We start from the raw sequence: 16,452 nt of genomic DNA, 5'->3' as shown, positions 1-16,452 counted from the left end.
AAAACCCTAATTCAGAAACAAAAAAGAGCTGTCACCAAGCAAGAGAAATCAATTTCCAGAAGAGAATAAGGGAGGTTCAGCTAACCACTGTTCACTTCCTCTAGGCCAGTATTCACATGTAGAATATCCCATTCTAGAACAATAGTAAGAACAGAATAAAATGAAGCACTTTTCCCCCTTTACCCCAAAATGTAAAGTCTACATAAAACTATATTGTAGATTGCAAAACAAACTAACTTAATCTTAGTCATATATTAAACCTAAAATTTTATTTCAAAGTCAGTCACTATTCAGGTAAGCTTAATGAAAATAACTGTCTGCCTATGCTGACAGAGATATCACAACTTCATACTCTTATTATGACAGAAATTTTTGACCCTCAACTTCTATTCCAAGACATCTTTTAAGGATAGCTTATCACTCTTGCCTTTATATCTGAATAACAAAGAAATCACTGTCAGACCCTTGCAGGGTCTCTGCTAAGGATGCCTAAGCTACTTTTCTGTTTAAAAGGAGAACATTAATTTTGCAAATTAGAAGACTAATTTGAACAATAACTTTTCCTAATAATTATCTGCCTGCACAGTGGCTACTAAGAAGATACTGAATTACATGTGAAAAACCCATCCAGATCTCTGCATACACATAAAATATTGAAATACTCTATACAAAAGACAAAACATTAAAGTGGAAAAATGTTGCAGAAAATACCAACATTTTAAACTTTCAAACAAAGTAAGAGACTTTAATGTCTCTCAAAGGCTTCTGGATAAAATTTGTCACTTGTACTTGAAAATTTGCTAACACTTTGTAAAGGTTTAGACAGAATTAACTTCAAAACATAGCAGCTTTCAGAGCTACCCTGGTAGTGAGCTACTCTAGTGATGTCTGAGTGAATTTGTCATGACACGTAAACACCATTTTGGAAGGAACTGGTTTTCCTTTGTTCACATTTGAAGCTAAAACATTTTGACTGAAACAAACACAAGGCTCCAAATAGGCTCTGACCTTTGCATAGCTGATCACCCCTTTTCAAGTTCTGCAGCTGTAGCTAGCAACAACACACTAATGAATCATTTGCCTGTATCCAACAATCTCCAAAACACCTCAAACCTTGACACTTGAAAAAAAACCTACACTTTTTTTGGCTGCAATTTGACGGTAGGAACATTATATCAGCTCCACAGATGTGACAGTGGCAATGTAGGTAAGACTCAATTTCAGAGCTAGAGCTGTTGCTGCTGCTCAGCTCTATGGGTATCACAGCTTGGGAGCTGCTCCCTTGTCTCTTGCACCTTGCTTGTGGTGCAAACTGGCAGTGCAAACTCCCACCCTACTGCAAGATCCAAATGCTGAAGGACTGCACAAAATATCATGTATGAATCACACTAAATGTACTTACACTTTAAAATCCAACGAATGAGAACCACAAACAACTTCAAAATTAAGTTTCAAGAAAATTATTCACCCAAATAAGATGATAGAGTAGCTGCAAGAAAACAGCCTTAAAAATATTTTTAAGTAATATGTATGTCACAAGATCTCCTATTAAAATTCATTTGACTTGAGTAACTCATTCACTGCACTGACTCATGATGTGCTAAAATGAAAACACTGAAAGTAAAATATACGAGACAGCATATTCAGATTATGAGTAAGAGAGAATGGTTTCATATTGATCCCTGAAATTAATTGGAAGACAGCCAAGTTATAGAACAGTCAGAAAAAGAATGAATGCTTCTTTCATACACTGCAAATACAGAGACAAAGAAGGGATGGAGAGAAATGAAACTGTCAAGACAGGAAGTTCAGACCACAGGGTACTGAAAAAAATGCCAGCGTTATATATAGTAAATGACATTTCCAGGTAGAGGAAAAGTATCAGTTGAGAAGTTCAGGATCAAACACACTACCAAGGTTATTCTTGGAAAGTCTAAATAGCAACTATACAAGAAGAACAGTTGATTTGTCCCCAGGAGAAACACATTCATGTGAAGTATTTAGAGGGAAAGTCAGAACCAGCAGGTAAAGAGAACAGAGAAGAGTCATTAAAGGTGTCAAGGAATATGTACAGCTGAAAATCACAAGCAAAGAATTGTCAGTCAGCAGCTTAATTTAGACTCTGTGTGTAAGAGCAAATGGCCAAGAAGTGACCCTTGTGAGAAGAACTTGAGAGAGTAAGGGTCTTGTCATATAAGAAATGCACAAATACACACCTTTTATTTTTTAAGAGAGGTGTAGAAAAATGTCAATAGTAAAAAGATAGGGCAGGCAGTTGGATGAGGGATTTGTAGAAATATACTGGTTATATAAGGAGGAGAAAATGAAAGACATAATACCTGCACAGAGACTGCACATAGTTTCTCAGAGCAGTCATCATTATCCTGAGTTAGGTCAATCTCAAATGTAATTTCTTAACGACTATGATGGAAAAGACTATGAATAAAGTCTAACACTGACTATCTTCTCTTTTCACTACCAAACAATTCATGATAAAAGTGTTCCTTAGCTGCAGGAATTTTATATTGAGCCTTCTAGTGACATGACATCTAAAACTTTTATTAACAGAGCAATCTAAGCCAACTCTTACAAAGCAAAGCAGCAGGCAGACTAGCTCATTCCAGGTACTGGGTACATTTACCTCTTAATTTGAATTATCTAACTAGATAAAAATTGCAAGGCAAGAATATCACATGTCAGCACATATCAGCTACAAATGGTGCTGCACATTTCAGGAATAAACTAGAAGACTCTATAAGCATCTGACTAGCAACTCAGCCTATGCCTACAGTTTTTCTCAGAGCCTGAACAGTTTCTAGATCATCTCCTTCCCTCTCTAAAACTACTGATTTCATAGAATATGCATAATATCTAAAGCAACAAAGTTGTCACCACAGGAAACACTTAACAGTTAATTTTTATATACAATATAATCACGTAATAGTAAAAAATGGTTTATGAGAAAATGGAATGGCTATCAACTTGCTCAAACCTACTTAAAACACCTGTTTTAAGTAAATCTACTTAAAAGTACCTGTTTTGTTAAGAAAGAAGTCTTAACTAACAGCAAATTTTGGTCAAAACAATTTTTGGGGGCTTTGTTTTGCTTTGTTTTTTGAACTATGTGGATATTGATTGAAAACTAGGGGATGCTTTACTGCCTAGAAAACAGACACACAGGACATCCATTTATGGCCTATGTTTGGTATGTCCCACACACAGGGCAGAGGTGAAAATGGGAGAGAGAGGTCACTCCAGTCATGCAGTTCTTACATGAATTAAGCAGAGGCCATCTTCATAAGCATACCTGTGAAAACTCCTGCATACTTTTCCCAAAACTGTGTCTTCTAAAAAAGGCACACAACACAATAGAATACTAGAAGCTGCCTTTTATTACTGAGATCAGGAGAATTAAAATAATAATTAAAAAACCCCTAAGATGATAAAAAATAAAAGAAGATTAAAATGTTATAAATCACAATGATGCATCATATGCACATTGTTACAGAGCACATAAAAACACAACATTCTAATATTACTATATTTAAGTGTTCCATAAGGATATTCATATGATATATATCATGACTTAAAACATTTTAATTCCTTGAAAAAGTTCTACAGCTTTAAAACCTGCTGCAGTTTTGCATGGCTGCTGCCTCTTACATTCTTCAACATGAAGTGACAGATTCTGCAGAATATTTACTTACTAAGAGCCTTGGCAGAACGTGCAGGCTCTGATTTTATTGTAGGATTGTAACTCTATATACTCATTACCAGACCTTCTGCTTAGAATCATGGCATCAAATACTACACTAATCTCAGGCAAAGTTTCTGTTCAATTGATTTTTCTCACTGTCTGAACTCCTCTGCTTAAAAATCTTGATGCTTTGAAGCATCTAAAAACTGTTAACGTTCAGTACACCAGACATCTCTGCTGTATTGTCAGACTGAGACCCAGTGGATAAATCAGAAATTCAAACATGCTACAGAATATAGATATTTGTATTTTACAGGACAGATTTTTAACCCTGCCTCAACTGATAAAGACAAACATGTGCTAAGTACTTATGCAAAAACCTAACATATAAATAAATATTCAAGAATATACACTATATATGTACTTACAAGTTACATATGTAGCTGCTCAGACATAATACTCTAAGAATAATCTTGCAATACTAGATTAAAAAAACCAATATGAATGAATGAATATTGCTTATTTTCAAGTTTTAAACAGTGCAGGTTTCCAAGCCAAACATGAAAGCTGGGAATGTAACATATTGCTCTGAAAACACTGAATAAAGCAGCAAAATGGGGAAAGTTTGTTAAAAACACAGATTGCATCATATGCCACAAGCAGGAAAGGAGCTTTGCCACTGTTTGAAAACCAGCAGCACAATGACAAATAAAACCCAAGCTTCTTTTTATTAAATATTATTTCAAGTTAGCTGATCTTGAAAAACAAAAGGATAACTCAATTATCTTTCATTCTCAAATAACAATGGAGAAAGAAATTTAGTAAGTACAGGATCAGTTTATGTACCTCTAGCAATAACTCAGCAAATCTCTATCCATCATAAGTGCATAACGTTAACAACTGTTTCATATTCAAATTGAAAACTTTACTGTAAAACAGAATAAAGAATACATCTAACATCTTTTCACTGATTTTATTTACAGTGTTTCTTGCTGAAAAAATGTCTGCATAATATATAGAGTTTTGCTATTAATATACCACAATTTTCTGGTTTCCTTTCAGAAAAAGTAATGTTTATCTCAAAAAAAAACCCCAATCTCCCTACTTTGTATCAGAATCTCAATAGGTTCCACAGTCAAAGACATGAAACACTCTCTTCTTCCATGAAATGGGCTTCAGAAAAAGATAGTAACAGCTGAGATATCCCTCTCCCATCTTCCCTTCATCTCTGCCAGTGATTTTCATGAAGCTGTGCTTCTAATTAAATGGATGGTCCAGATGGGCATTCCCTGTTTTCTGGGCAGATTAACACCACAATGACCTGGTGTTAAAGCCCTTCCTGCTTCCTCCAGAGCAGCTGCTGTGGTTGCACTGTGCCATCCTTGCTGCAGGACCCAAAGGGCACAGGAACATTCTCAGCCCAGCTCTCCTGAACATGGTGGCTTCACTCCACTCACAACACACAGCACACAGAGTGCCAGTGGGAACCAAGAACTGCTAATGACTGGCTAAACACGTGGGTTTCAAATGTTGACATAAAGAAATCAGATTTATGGAAAATCAAAGAGACTGAAGCCCATTATTACCTACTCATCCCAATCAAAGCAGCTGCATCCACATGGGAAGTACAACTGACCAGTCATCTGAAATATAAATCATCTTTCACTTTCCACTGCTCCTTGCAGAAGAAAAGCAAGTTATTCTTCAGCCCTGAAAGCTTGAACTGAGGAATTTCACAGATATTTGTATTTTTAGTTTGTTTACTGTTTTTTTTAATCAGAAACTTTCAGTCAAAACAAAGTGGTAAGTTGATGGCAACATAATTCTGTTTGAGTATCAAAACATTACTTTAGTTGATAGTCAGCCTTCAAAAATTCCAGTTATTCAAAGAAGGAAAACTAGCTCGAGAAATAAATGCATTAGTAAGAAACAATCAATCACACAGAAATAAAACAGAGGCTAAGAGGAGGATGGTACTTTCAAGGGAGGCAAGACATCCACAGAAAGAAATCTGCTTTAATAACTACATTTGCCAGAAAGCATGGAACTAATTATGGTTGCAATATACATAATGCATTCAGAGACCTCAAGTAACAGACATTACTACCTGGCATTTCCAGCCCAGTTGTTGAAGTATACTGATTGTAAGCATAAATGCTCATATTATGAAACAGGCAGATGGTCTGCTTCACCAGAAACATTACAGTCTGACATTTGTTATCAATTGTACTGATTTAATACTAATGAGAGTAAATAGAGACGGATTTGCAAAAATCTGTCTCTTGGGAAGATGTATGGGTACCTTTAAAAATCTTTTACTTCATAATTATCATGCTATGGTACCAAGAGGAATAATGATGCATTTTAATATACAGCACCACTCTGACATTTGCATGGAGTATTCAGGCCAGGAACCAAAACCTACAAGAGAATAAATTTCTTCAGGAAAAGAAGTAGAGGTGGTGGCTTAGCAACTCTCCACAGCAGCAAGCAAATCAAAATTAAACTCACTTTTTACGATATCATAAAATACCATTATATCCAGTACTGAGCTTTTGTTCACAAGTGCAGCAATTTGAAGATATGCACAGCAAGGGTAAGTAATGCTTATTTTCCAAATGCTGAAGTGCTCTGCTCTTTCTCAGTGTGTCCTGCTGACTGCATGCTCACTGTGGGCAGGGGAGAGAAGGAAGAGCCACCAGGCTCACCCCAGGACAATGAGGTACCAGGAGCCCTGAGCTGCCATGGACCCAAGCTGGTTATGCAGCACAGCCTGCCCCATCACAGTCACTGGCTGTGCTATGGACAAAGAAATCCAAACTGATGAACACTAAACAAGGGGCATCAATTATCAGAGCTTTCTCAAGTCTAACACCTCTCCTTACACTTGCAATTGCTTCAGGCCTTAAGAACCATCAAGGCTGGCTGTGTTTCTCATAACAAAGCAGCAGTGAAAGTGTTCCCTGTAAGTCAGTGTGGGCATCAGCACTTCTGTGACATGACCACATTATCATCCTCTCAGATTTTTCTGCTATGAAATGCCACCAGCATGCCTTGTCTAGCAGGACACACCAAGGCACAGGCAGAGCCTCTACAACAAACCAGTACCACAGATGCTCCTTGCTTCTTTTGTTTCCTTCCATTTTTTTCCTGTTCCATTTCTTCTGCAACACTGTAGTGTGATGAAACATACATTTTCTCATTAACAATAATATCAATTCCATGGGGATTTTCCAAGTTTATTCAAATGATTTTGAGTACAAGCACAATTTAGGATTGAGGTGTAATGACACAGCACTGTGTTACAATTCAATTGCTTCACTTCAATTTACGTCAGACACCAGAATTTGAGAACTGATTTGGATGGATTAATAGTGAACACCTGGATTTCTTCTTTTATAGCCAGAACTGTCAATATGATTATTCACTCACTCACTATTTTACTGAAAGCCAGTGCCTGCTTATTATCCCAGCTTAGAATACTGGGGGCTTTATTATGAAGCAAAAACCTATTTTTTTTCTAATTATCCATGTAGTATAACAAATAAATATATTCAATAAAGATGTGTTGAAAATAAGACTTTTAACCTAACCTTCATATAAACTATTAATAAAAAATAGATTTAAGTGTATTTTTCATTGCTTGGAAAACCTGATTTCAGCTAGATTTCCAGATCCTATATACAGAGGGTCAGGCATTAAATATTACATTTTCCAAACTTTGTAATATTTTATAGCAAAGACATGGTCATTTCCAGTAACTTCTACAGTAAGATTAAAACCAAGATTCTATTCCTTGCACAGATTGCTGTATTAGCATACTGCAAAAAATATGTACTGCTAGCAGAGATAAAAATGCCTCTGGTATAAAGTCAAGAAAATTTAAAGTAAAGTCAGCTGTACATGCTGTAACACACTTTCTCTGAAGCTTCTACACTGGAACACAACACAAATTAACTGTCATGTTTAAGCAATTATCTTCTATCAAAACGATCAAAAAACTAATTTACACAAGAGATACAGTAGATGCATTTCCAATTTTCCCTCTAGCTTCCCCAAGACAGTGCAACTGATCTAAACAAATACAGTCAATCATTTGTGAGAGTGTGTATGTGGGGAAAGAGTGCTTTTTAGAATTTTTATTTTTTCTTAAGTAAAGAGAAGAAGTGTGATCTTGCCTGTAAGGGATAGACTGGAAATACAGAAGATAGGTCAGTGAATGTTTTATGTATAGGGATGTTATCCAGATCAATATCCTACTTTTCACTATAAGAATTTTTCCTCACAAAAAACCAATAGTACAAATGGATACTACTCAATTTTCTGAACAAGCTTTTTACAGGGTAAAGAGGGAAATAAGTGGAGAGAAAAAATTTTATGTTCAGCATTCTGAAACAGAATTTGCCTCTTGTGATCTTAAATAAGATGTCTACCCCTATCTCACAAACAATAGAACATGAATCATATCAAGTCTGGGTTCCTAATCAAAACATACAAACAAATCAGTGTCATTTGGCAAGGGGAGAGGGGACTGGACACCACAGATGACACAGAGGGGAAACAACTTTTTCCTCCATTCTTTCTAGTCATTCTTGGGGATCTACAGCAATAAAATCTTCTAATAACTTTTTTTTTTTTTTTTAAGCACTGGGCTGAGTGTTATTTTTACAATTTTCACACTTTAAAATGATTTGCTGTAATAAATTAATATACCTACACTGCTTAATATATACTCTATTTTCTGTATGCAATATGCCAATTCCACTAAAATCTACCACAAATAGCAGTGCCTGATTTTAAAAAGTGACTAAAAAAAGCACAATGTTCAAAAGAACAAAGACTTTTTGTTACTAAAAATATGTTTCCTGGAGATATGAACTACTTTTCCTCTTGTATTGTTTTTTGTTTTCCATCAACCCTCCATAAATACCTCTCAAAGCCTTGTGTTAGCATTGGTATTGAACATAGGGCTTTTTGACTAAGAAATAGAACATGAGTAATTCCTATTCCAAACTTCACAACATTAAACTATTTGCAGTTTCTTTTAAATTGAATCAGGCACTTAAACAATGTCATATGCCAGGCAGTAAATAATTTTTTTAATGCTAAAGAGATACAGAGATGTTTTTGCTTTTTTTGAATCTAAACAAAAAACTCTACCAATTCCACGACCTCCCAATATTGTTGTGGCTATTCTTTTCAAGCACTGATTTACAAATTTGAAGAGCAATCATCCTAAATCAACTAGAAGAGACTGATACAGTGATGTATGGAAACAATGAAGGAGCAGTGCACCATTTCAAACATGTTTAGTTTTGGTTTCGGCTAGAAGCTAAAGCATACTCATTGGCACAGAGGTAGTAAGAAAATAGGTTGCCTTGTCTTAAAACCAAAGTAAAAACAAAAATTTTTTTAAAGTATCAGATTTTACTTATATCACTTAGTAAAAAGTTAAAAGGCGAAAATCACTACCATGAAACCCATTTTGTTTCCCATATGGAGGCAAAATCTATTGCTAAATCATGAATGGTAAAGAGCTTTTGTCAGAAAACCTGAATCTTTTTGTTCTAATTTTGAGATACACTTGAAGCATTTTCCTTGGACACACACAGGGTAGCAGCACACAAATCAGCAGATGCAGATACTTGAACCAAAGTTTGCAGATCTAGGAGTAAGCATGCACAGTAGAATAAGCTTTGGACAGACAGCAGCCCTTGCCTCCTCTCTAAGAACTTCCCTTGGATTTTTGAAGAAAGATGTACCTGGAACCATCTCCTGATGGCTCCAGAAAAACCAGGTAAAAGTTCACAGACTTCTTAGAAGTCTTCACACTTCAGTAGCTGAATACATAGCAAATCAGTTATGACAGTCTGTGGTTAACTTTCACTACATTCCACAAATATAAATGTTCAATTTTGAAATGTGATCAATATGTACACCATCTTACAAATTAGATTAATTGGTAAAAAAGCTGCAACATATTCTTTGAGACAGTTCTGAGCAACAAATTAAGTATTTGCTACCCAATGTGAATGGATCTCCTGTTTGCAAATACTGATGATGATTAATGGAAGCATTGTATCTTTAGAAAAGTCTGCAGACTACATGTACAAATAAGAATCAATGTTGCAAGCAGAAATCTGAGCAAAGACAACTGAAGTCGATCGTACATTTCATATCTTCTTTAATTAGGACATATCCCTTACTTTACCATCCATAATCCTGGCAAAACTCTGGGATTTGCATGTTAACAGGACTTGCATGTCAATCACTCTCATCTTCTAATCCAGAAAGGTATATATGTATTTCTACAATAGGATTAAGTTTAGCTTTCATGAAACTTTACACAAGGGCAGCAACCCCGTGTTCTGCTACTTCTAGTCAGGTCTGTGCCCAGACCTTCTTGCCAGGTCTTGTCCCATTCCAGCATTTAGGGTGTCCCTGTCACCAAGGCTCACCTGAGCTAAACATTTACTTTCATCAAGTCATTTTTAAGGTGGGTCTGTTCCCCTGCCTGCATCTGCATTGATCCCCTCTAAGGCAGGCAGGTGTGAGAGCATGAAACCTCACCCCATAACCTGCCTTCATCATCTGAATCCAGCAAGCATTGCACAGTGATTCCAGACCTGGAAACTCTGACACAACAGCCACTTTTTGCTGAAACATTCATCTTCTCCCAGCAAGAGCACCACAAAAATTTATGGAGGACAGACAAGCATTGTTCTTCCTTGTCTACTCCTGCTCCTCTCCTGTACTGGTGATCTGAAGCATTTACCAGCAACATTCAGCACATAAGTCAGGTGTCCATACATAATTCCATCTGGAGCCTTAGCAGCTAGATTTCTACTGTTTGTTTCTCATTCTCCTCTTTGCAACCAGACTTAGGCATCACCACCAAAGGCATTTCATCTTTACTGATACAAGCTGGAAAATGTCATATTATCATACTGGTCTGAAACTTGGATTTTGTGGAGAATGCAAAATAAAAATTCAGCCAAGAGTAGGGAAGCTGAACAAGACAGCAATTGTTGACACATATATGCATATATATTTGCCACACAAATTTGAATGCTGTGGTGAAAAACAGAAGATGAAGGAAATAAAAAAAATGGATCAATTACTGCCCAGGAAAGAAATGTAACTTGGGAATAGGGCCTATGACAAACAACCTCACTAAACCAGCAACTATCTGAATATATTTTTCCCCCCACATTACACAAGATAAGACAACACCATGGCTTCCTGCTGCTGAAAGGCCACTAGCAGTTTGGAGTAATGAAAACCCTTTGAGAGACAGTAGTTTTAAGGCAGAATTAGAGAGGCTTAGTGGATCTATCCATGATTGATAGAAAACTGAACATGGTACTAACAATGTATTTTCAGGTCTTATGTGTGTAAAATCATAAAGGGAATTCAAGAGACAGTTTTAAACAGACTCAATATTTCTGTTACAAATAGGCATATACATTATGAAGTGTCCTCTGGCTGACAGGCAAAAGTTTTGCTATCTGAAAATAGTATCTGCAGTTATGTTTTATCCTGACCAGTCACAGTAATTCTTGCAATGATTTCTGTTCCTCTTTTACCAGGGGGGAAAAAAATCCATGGTCTTATTGTATTCTTTAAGCAGAAATGACATTCTGTCTCCATTTGAGTGTTTTAGTTCAAGTTTCTCAGAGAAAAAAAGTTATTATGAGATAACTAAACACAAAATCATAAAATTTTGAACCACGCTGTCCAAGTCCTATCAAATTTTGCAAGATACTAGATGTCTCAGATATGAATTTCACAGAAGTTAGAAACCTTACAGAAAAAATAGGACCAAACAGTCACTCTTGAAGGAAGAGTGACAACAGTTTTGCCCCTTTTCCCCTCAAAGAAAAGGCAATCTACTACTAACCAAAATTCATATTCTATTTGTTGAAATTCCTAATACACCCAAAAACCATTGAGAGAGACTAAAATGAATTGCACACTTGAGGAACATGGAAGTGATCTAGGGCACCTGACAGTGGGGACTAAAACACATAGGGAATGAACCTAGAAAGGAAGTCAGGTTTTAGGTGTACTACCCATGAAACAACTCCACACTTACAGAGTATTCCCAAGTCATTGCACCTAAGAAAAAAACCCAAACAAACAACACTTGAAGAGGAGGTACATCTAAAACATACACATAGATAATATGAGTAAGTCAATACCAATTAAAAAGAAGGGATGAAAACCATTGTAATTATTATTGTGACTGGATAGTTTTAGCTATCTTGGTAGCATGCAATATAGCAAAGTAGATTTGTGCTGAGGTGCCTAAACAAAAGACAGAGCATATCTCTCTTCATCAAAATGTCCAAGTAATATGATAAACATTGAAATAGAACAGTGGAGAAAACCTCCCACCACTTACTCTTCATACAAATAGATACAATTTGTATATGTAGACTGTGAGCACGCATGCATCCCTTTAAAGACCTGGCTTTAAAAGTAGATTTCATTTTTTCCCTGTTCCTCTAAGAAGAAAATATCATTGAGAGAAGTCAAATAAAATAAAGAGAATAACTGATGCCCCCCAAAATCTAGAGTGGATACAAATTATTGTTGACTCATGTTGTAAATTGCCTGTCCACTACAAGCTTTTAGAGTAATGCAACAAGGAAAGAAATGTTTTTCAATCACTGCCATCCATCAACTTGGTAAACAAGTAAAATGTATACTCTGCCATCTGCTAGCTATTAGTCTGTGTAATCACAAAATATCATATAATGTAATCATAAAAAACCACTATTATTACCTACTCTTTCAATTTATAAGCAAATATTTCTATCTGTCAAATGATTTTATGCTAGCATGAGGCTTGAACCTTCTGTGCTGCTTACCATCAATCTAGTCGTCAATCTAAGATAAGTCTGTCTCTTGTTCAGTCCTCCTGCCTTTGGGAAATGCTCAGCATGGCAGTGCTGTATTTGATCCCAGAAGAAACCACATGAAGAGAAGGGTCAGTAAATGATCCAGCTGTCAAGGACCTGAACAGTTTAACAGCAGTGGCTATGGGAGGAGTCTTGCTCTTGGTCAGACTGGCTTAGATGGTCAGAGTAGTCTTGCTCTTGGTCAGACTGGCTTAGATGCTGCCAAGAAAAAACAGAATTCTCAGTTCTAAGATTATTTTTTTCTGTATCTTATTCTATTTACTTTTGATACTTATCTTTAAACACATTTCCATGAGAAAGAGCGTCAGAAAAGTTATAGTTTCCTTAAATTACCTCTTTCAAAGGTATACTAGAAATAGATATTCTAAAATGCTGAAGAATGCTTTTTTCCCCACAGATTTCCAACCAAAACTATTCATTAAAAAGGAAACACATTACTAAGAAACCGTACAGGAAAATTAAGAAATTATATTGAAAAATTTTGCACTGATATGTACTACTAAAATATGTTTAAACAATGGAACTTGATCTTATTCCTAGAAATTTCTCAGTAAACAGAAAAGTCTTCACATAAAGGGACATTCACCATTTTTACTAGCTCATAGAACTTGCCAGAGTTATTACACCACCAGACCAATAGCAAGAAGAGGTCCAGTTGGCTAGAGCTAAGACACTTATTAACTACTTTTAATGCATGGCAGAAAACCAAATATTTTATGGCAGGGAAGACTATATTTAAGCACATTCTTTTTCCCACCAGCTAAATGCCAAAACCAACGGTAATAGTGTAAGTGACACAGAAGCCATTATTTCAGCTGTACATGACTCCCATTTGTTACTGAAAGTGATCCTCTGCCAACTTGAGGGCTAGAATCTGCTCCTGCAGTGACAGAAAAAAGTGGAACAGCATACCAGGGGAATGCCTGGGGTGTTGGTGCCACCAGGTCTCACAGTAAATTAAAATGGCAACTTTTTAAAGATAGAACCCGTGGGTTAAGATTGACTTTGAAACTCTGACTGAATATGCCCCACAAGCTACAGAAATACCTTTTCTTTTTTCAGATCAGCTGTTTCATTGTTATTTTCCATATAACCTGACAGAAATCTTGATTTTCTTTCATGCCTTGGTCACTAAAATTCTGTCCTATTCCACAAACACCATCAGTACACCTTAAAGATACGGTCCCAGATCAATCAATAGCGTAATAACACAGCCACAGGGACAGGAGAGAGATTATGCTTTTTAAAACACGAGTATGAAATCTGCACTACTGGAAAGAGCAACCTTCTTTGCATCTTGGGGTAAACACCTGCAGCAGTCAGGATTTTCTTTGAGGAAATAGCCACTCAGTCTGGCACACAGAGCTGCCAATCCAGTTTTGGAGTCCTTTAAGTATCAGAGGTCATCCAAACAACTGGAATAAGGAGCAGACTCAACCAGACTGCTCAAACACATCTGTCTCCTGAATATAAACTTGTCATTCTCTTCCAGGTGTTTGTTAAATATTTCTGCAGTTTGTATGACAGACTTTCCTGCAATAGAGAGGAATTAACAGTCCAAAACTCACATTTAAAAACTACATTATCCATTCTGGAAGGTGCCCATTAAAATATATTGAATGAAATGTGTATGATGGCAAGTGAGATTTAAAGCTAAATATTAATACATAAACTGAGTTTATTGTTTCATGCATTTTGATGCAATGTTTAATTATGTGTTTGCTACAGAGTCCATGACTGATACCACAGGAAAACAGTAGCAAGATTGTATCTGACAGCATCACACTCTCATTTTCTCACTTTCTAAACTTTGTGTGTCTATTGCATTTGAATATGCTAGCTAAATTTATTACATATAGGATTTATGAAATTTAAAAACTTAATGCTGTCATAAAAAAGTATACATAAATAACTGCTATGAGATGGTGATTTTAAGGTGTTTTTCAGTCTAGGAGAGGTTTCATTTCTTAGGAGGTTTCCTTGGTCTACTCAACTTCACCACTAATGCCAATCTTTACATCAGTGACTGAAAATGTAAAGGAAGTCTCCAAAAGCAAAGGCATTTATTTATTTATTTATTTTCCTGGATCAATACTGTAATTATGCCATATAGTGTACAACACAAATAAGGGAATTCAGTGATTCAAGAAAAAGAAGACTTCAGTAACTGATTGCACAGTATTTTTCAATTAGACACAGGCACAAACAGAGACATACGGGAGGGGGGTGGGGGGGGCAGGAAACGAAAAAACAAAAATTAAGCAGAAAACCCAACGTCCCAATGACAAACCAAACCTTCTAGACTATGCCAATTCAAATTCCCTCTGCAAAATTTTAAAACACGCTCCCTAAACACTAAAGCCACATGGCTCTGTCACCCTTACAATACATAAGGAAAAGGGAATGTCCCAAGAGAAGAACATACAGTGGATATGAGAGAAACTGACTGACATTGACCATATGGTATACAGTAAAGTCATAAAACAGTTTGTTGTCATCAATTCTATACTTTTTTTTAGAAAAAGATATTTTTCTAATTCTTTACAATACCTCTTGTTTAGTCTATCTAGGTATTTTTTTGAGAATTCATAACTTTTGATCATTTTATAAATTCTAAGACCAGCTCCACAGAATCACACCCAAAAGGCTCAGTTTGTGGCCTTTGCTGGTGGCTGTAAAAAGAATGCAGAAAAAATTTCCTGCTGCATTGATACAGAGGGGAATTTACCTCTGTCAATGGTTGACACGATAAACTGCCAGCACTCAAACTAAAAATGTTTACTAGGCTAACAAGGCAGTGATTCTCTGAACAGTGGCAGCAGAGGAGCACTGCTCTATGATCTAATGGTACAAACTTGACCTCAACAAAAATAATTTCTACATGGCCAAACCAGCTAGAGTGAGCTTAGGCAAGTGAAAGCAAGACAACCCTGTCCCAGGTCAGAATGGTATGGACAGAATGGCATGGAAAGAGACATGCATGCCAACAAAAAAAAAACTCAGAATTTTACTTTGATCTTGTACTGGGGCACTGGATACTCCAGTGGTTGATTTATTGTACTGTTAAGCCATAACATATGTTGAAAACAAGGAAACAGAGGTACTTGACTGAAGAGATGGAAGGTGGGATGTGATGCACCATTCTCCAGGGCTGGAGCTGTGGAGAAGTCACAGCAGCAAACTGGAGGGCAAGCTGTCAGTGCCACGGCTGAAGAGCAGGTGGAAAGGAGATGGAGTGAAGGAAATGTAGAACTAGAACTCTGCTTTCTCCCTCCCACATTGACACATGAATCTCCACTAAATTCATTACTTTTTACACTCAAAAAGAAAACATAACTTAATTGCCACTTGGGAATGCAATAAATATCAAAGCACACGTATTTTCTAAGAAAGAAAAGGCAGTATAACCAGGAAGTAAATTATAGCTATTAATTCCCCAGCCAAATTTTTTACTTTATCCATTATAAGGAATTCTATTATGGCTATGAGTTCATGACAAGCAGATATTGCTAAAGCAGCCCACTACTTGTAAGTGACAATGCTCTCACTTGAGATGTCAGTTGGTGGGAATATTAATAATCCAAGTAGAGTTGAATTTCTTACATTGCAGTCAATATTTTAACTCTTCATAACAAATGGCCAAACAAGATTTTAACCCTATAACAAACAATTATGCAACATTTTAACAACTGGTAACAAATTACTCTGAACAACAGTAAAGTACCTTCCCTAGCTTTAGATGACTAAGTAGGGGAGATGAACAGTGAACAGCAAGATCAGCACACCTACTCATATTTTCAGGAAACATCATTATAAAGCCAAAATTATGCA

At 36.3% G+C, this 16,452-nt stretch overlaps 1 protein-coding gene across 1 annotated transcript in view; it reads right to left on the bottom strand.

The window, feature by feature from the left end:
• The window catches only part of TENM3 (teneurin transmembrane protein 3), a 347,891-nt gene extending 335,072 nt beyond the window's left edge, over positions 1-12,819 (bottom strand). Inside the window, exon 1 of the mRNA XM_056490446.1 lies at positions 12,571-12,819. The gene's annotated coding sequence lies outside the window, so the exon portion shown is untranslated. The remainder of the gene's footprint in view (positions 1-12,570) is intronic.
• Positions 12,820-16,452: the final 3,633 nt, after the last annotated feature.

The sequence above is a fragment of the Oenanthe melanoleuca genome, chromosome 4 (assembly GCF_029582105.1).
Source record: "Oenanthe melanoleuca isolate GR-GAL-2019-014 chromosome 4, OMel1.0, whole genome shotgun sequence".
In the NCBI taxonomy this organism is placed as follows: domain Eukaryota; kingdom Metazoa; phylum Chordata; class Aves; order Passeriformes; family Muscicapidae; genus Oenanthe; species Oenanthe melanoleuca.
This window is presented reverse-complemented; position numbering and strand designations above follow the sequence as displayed.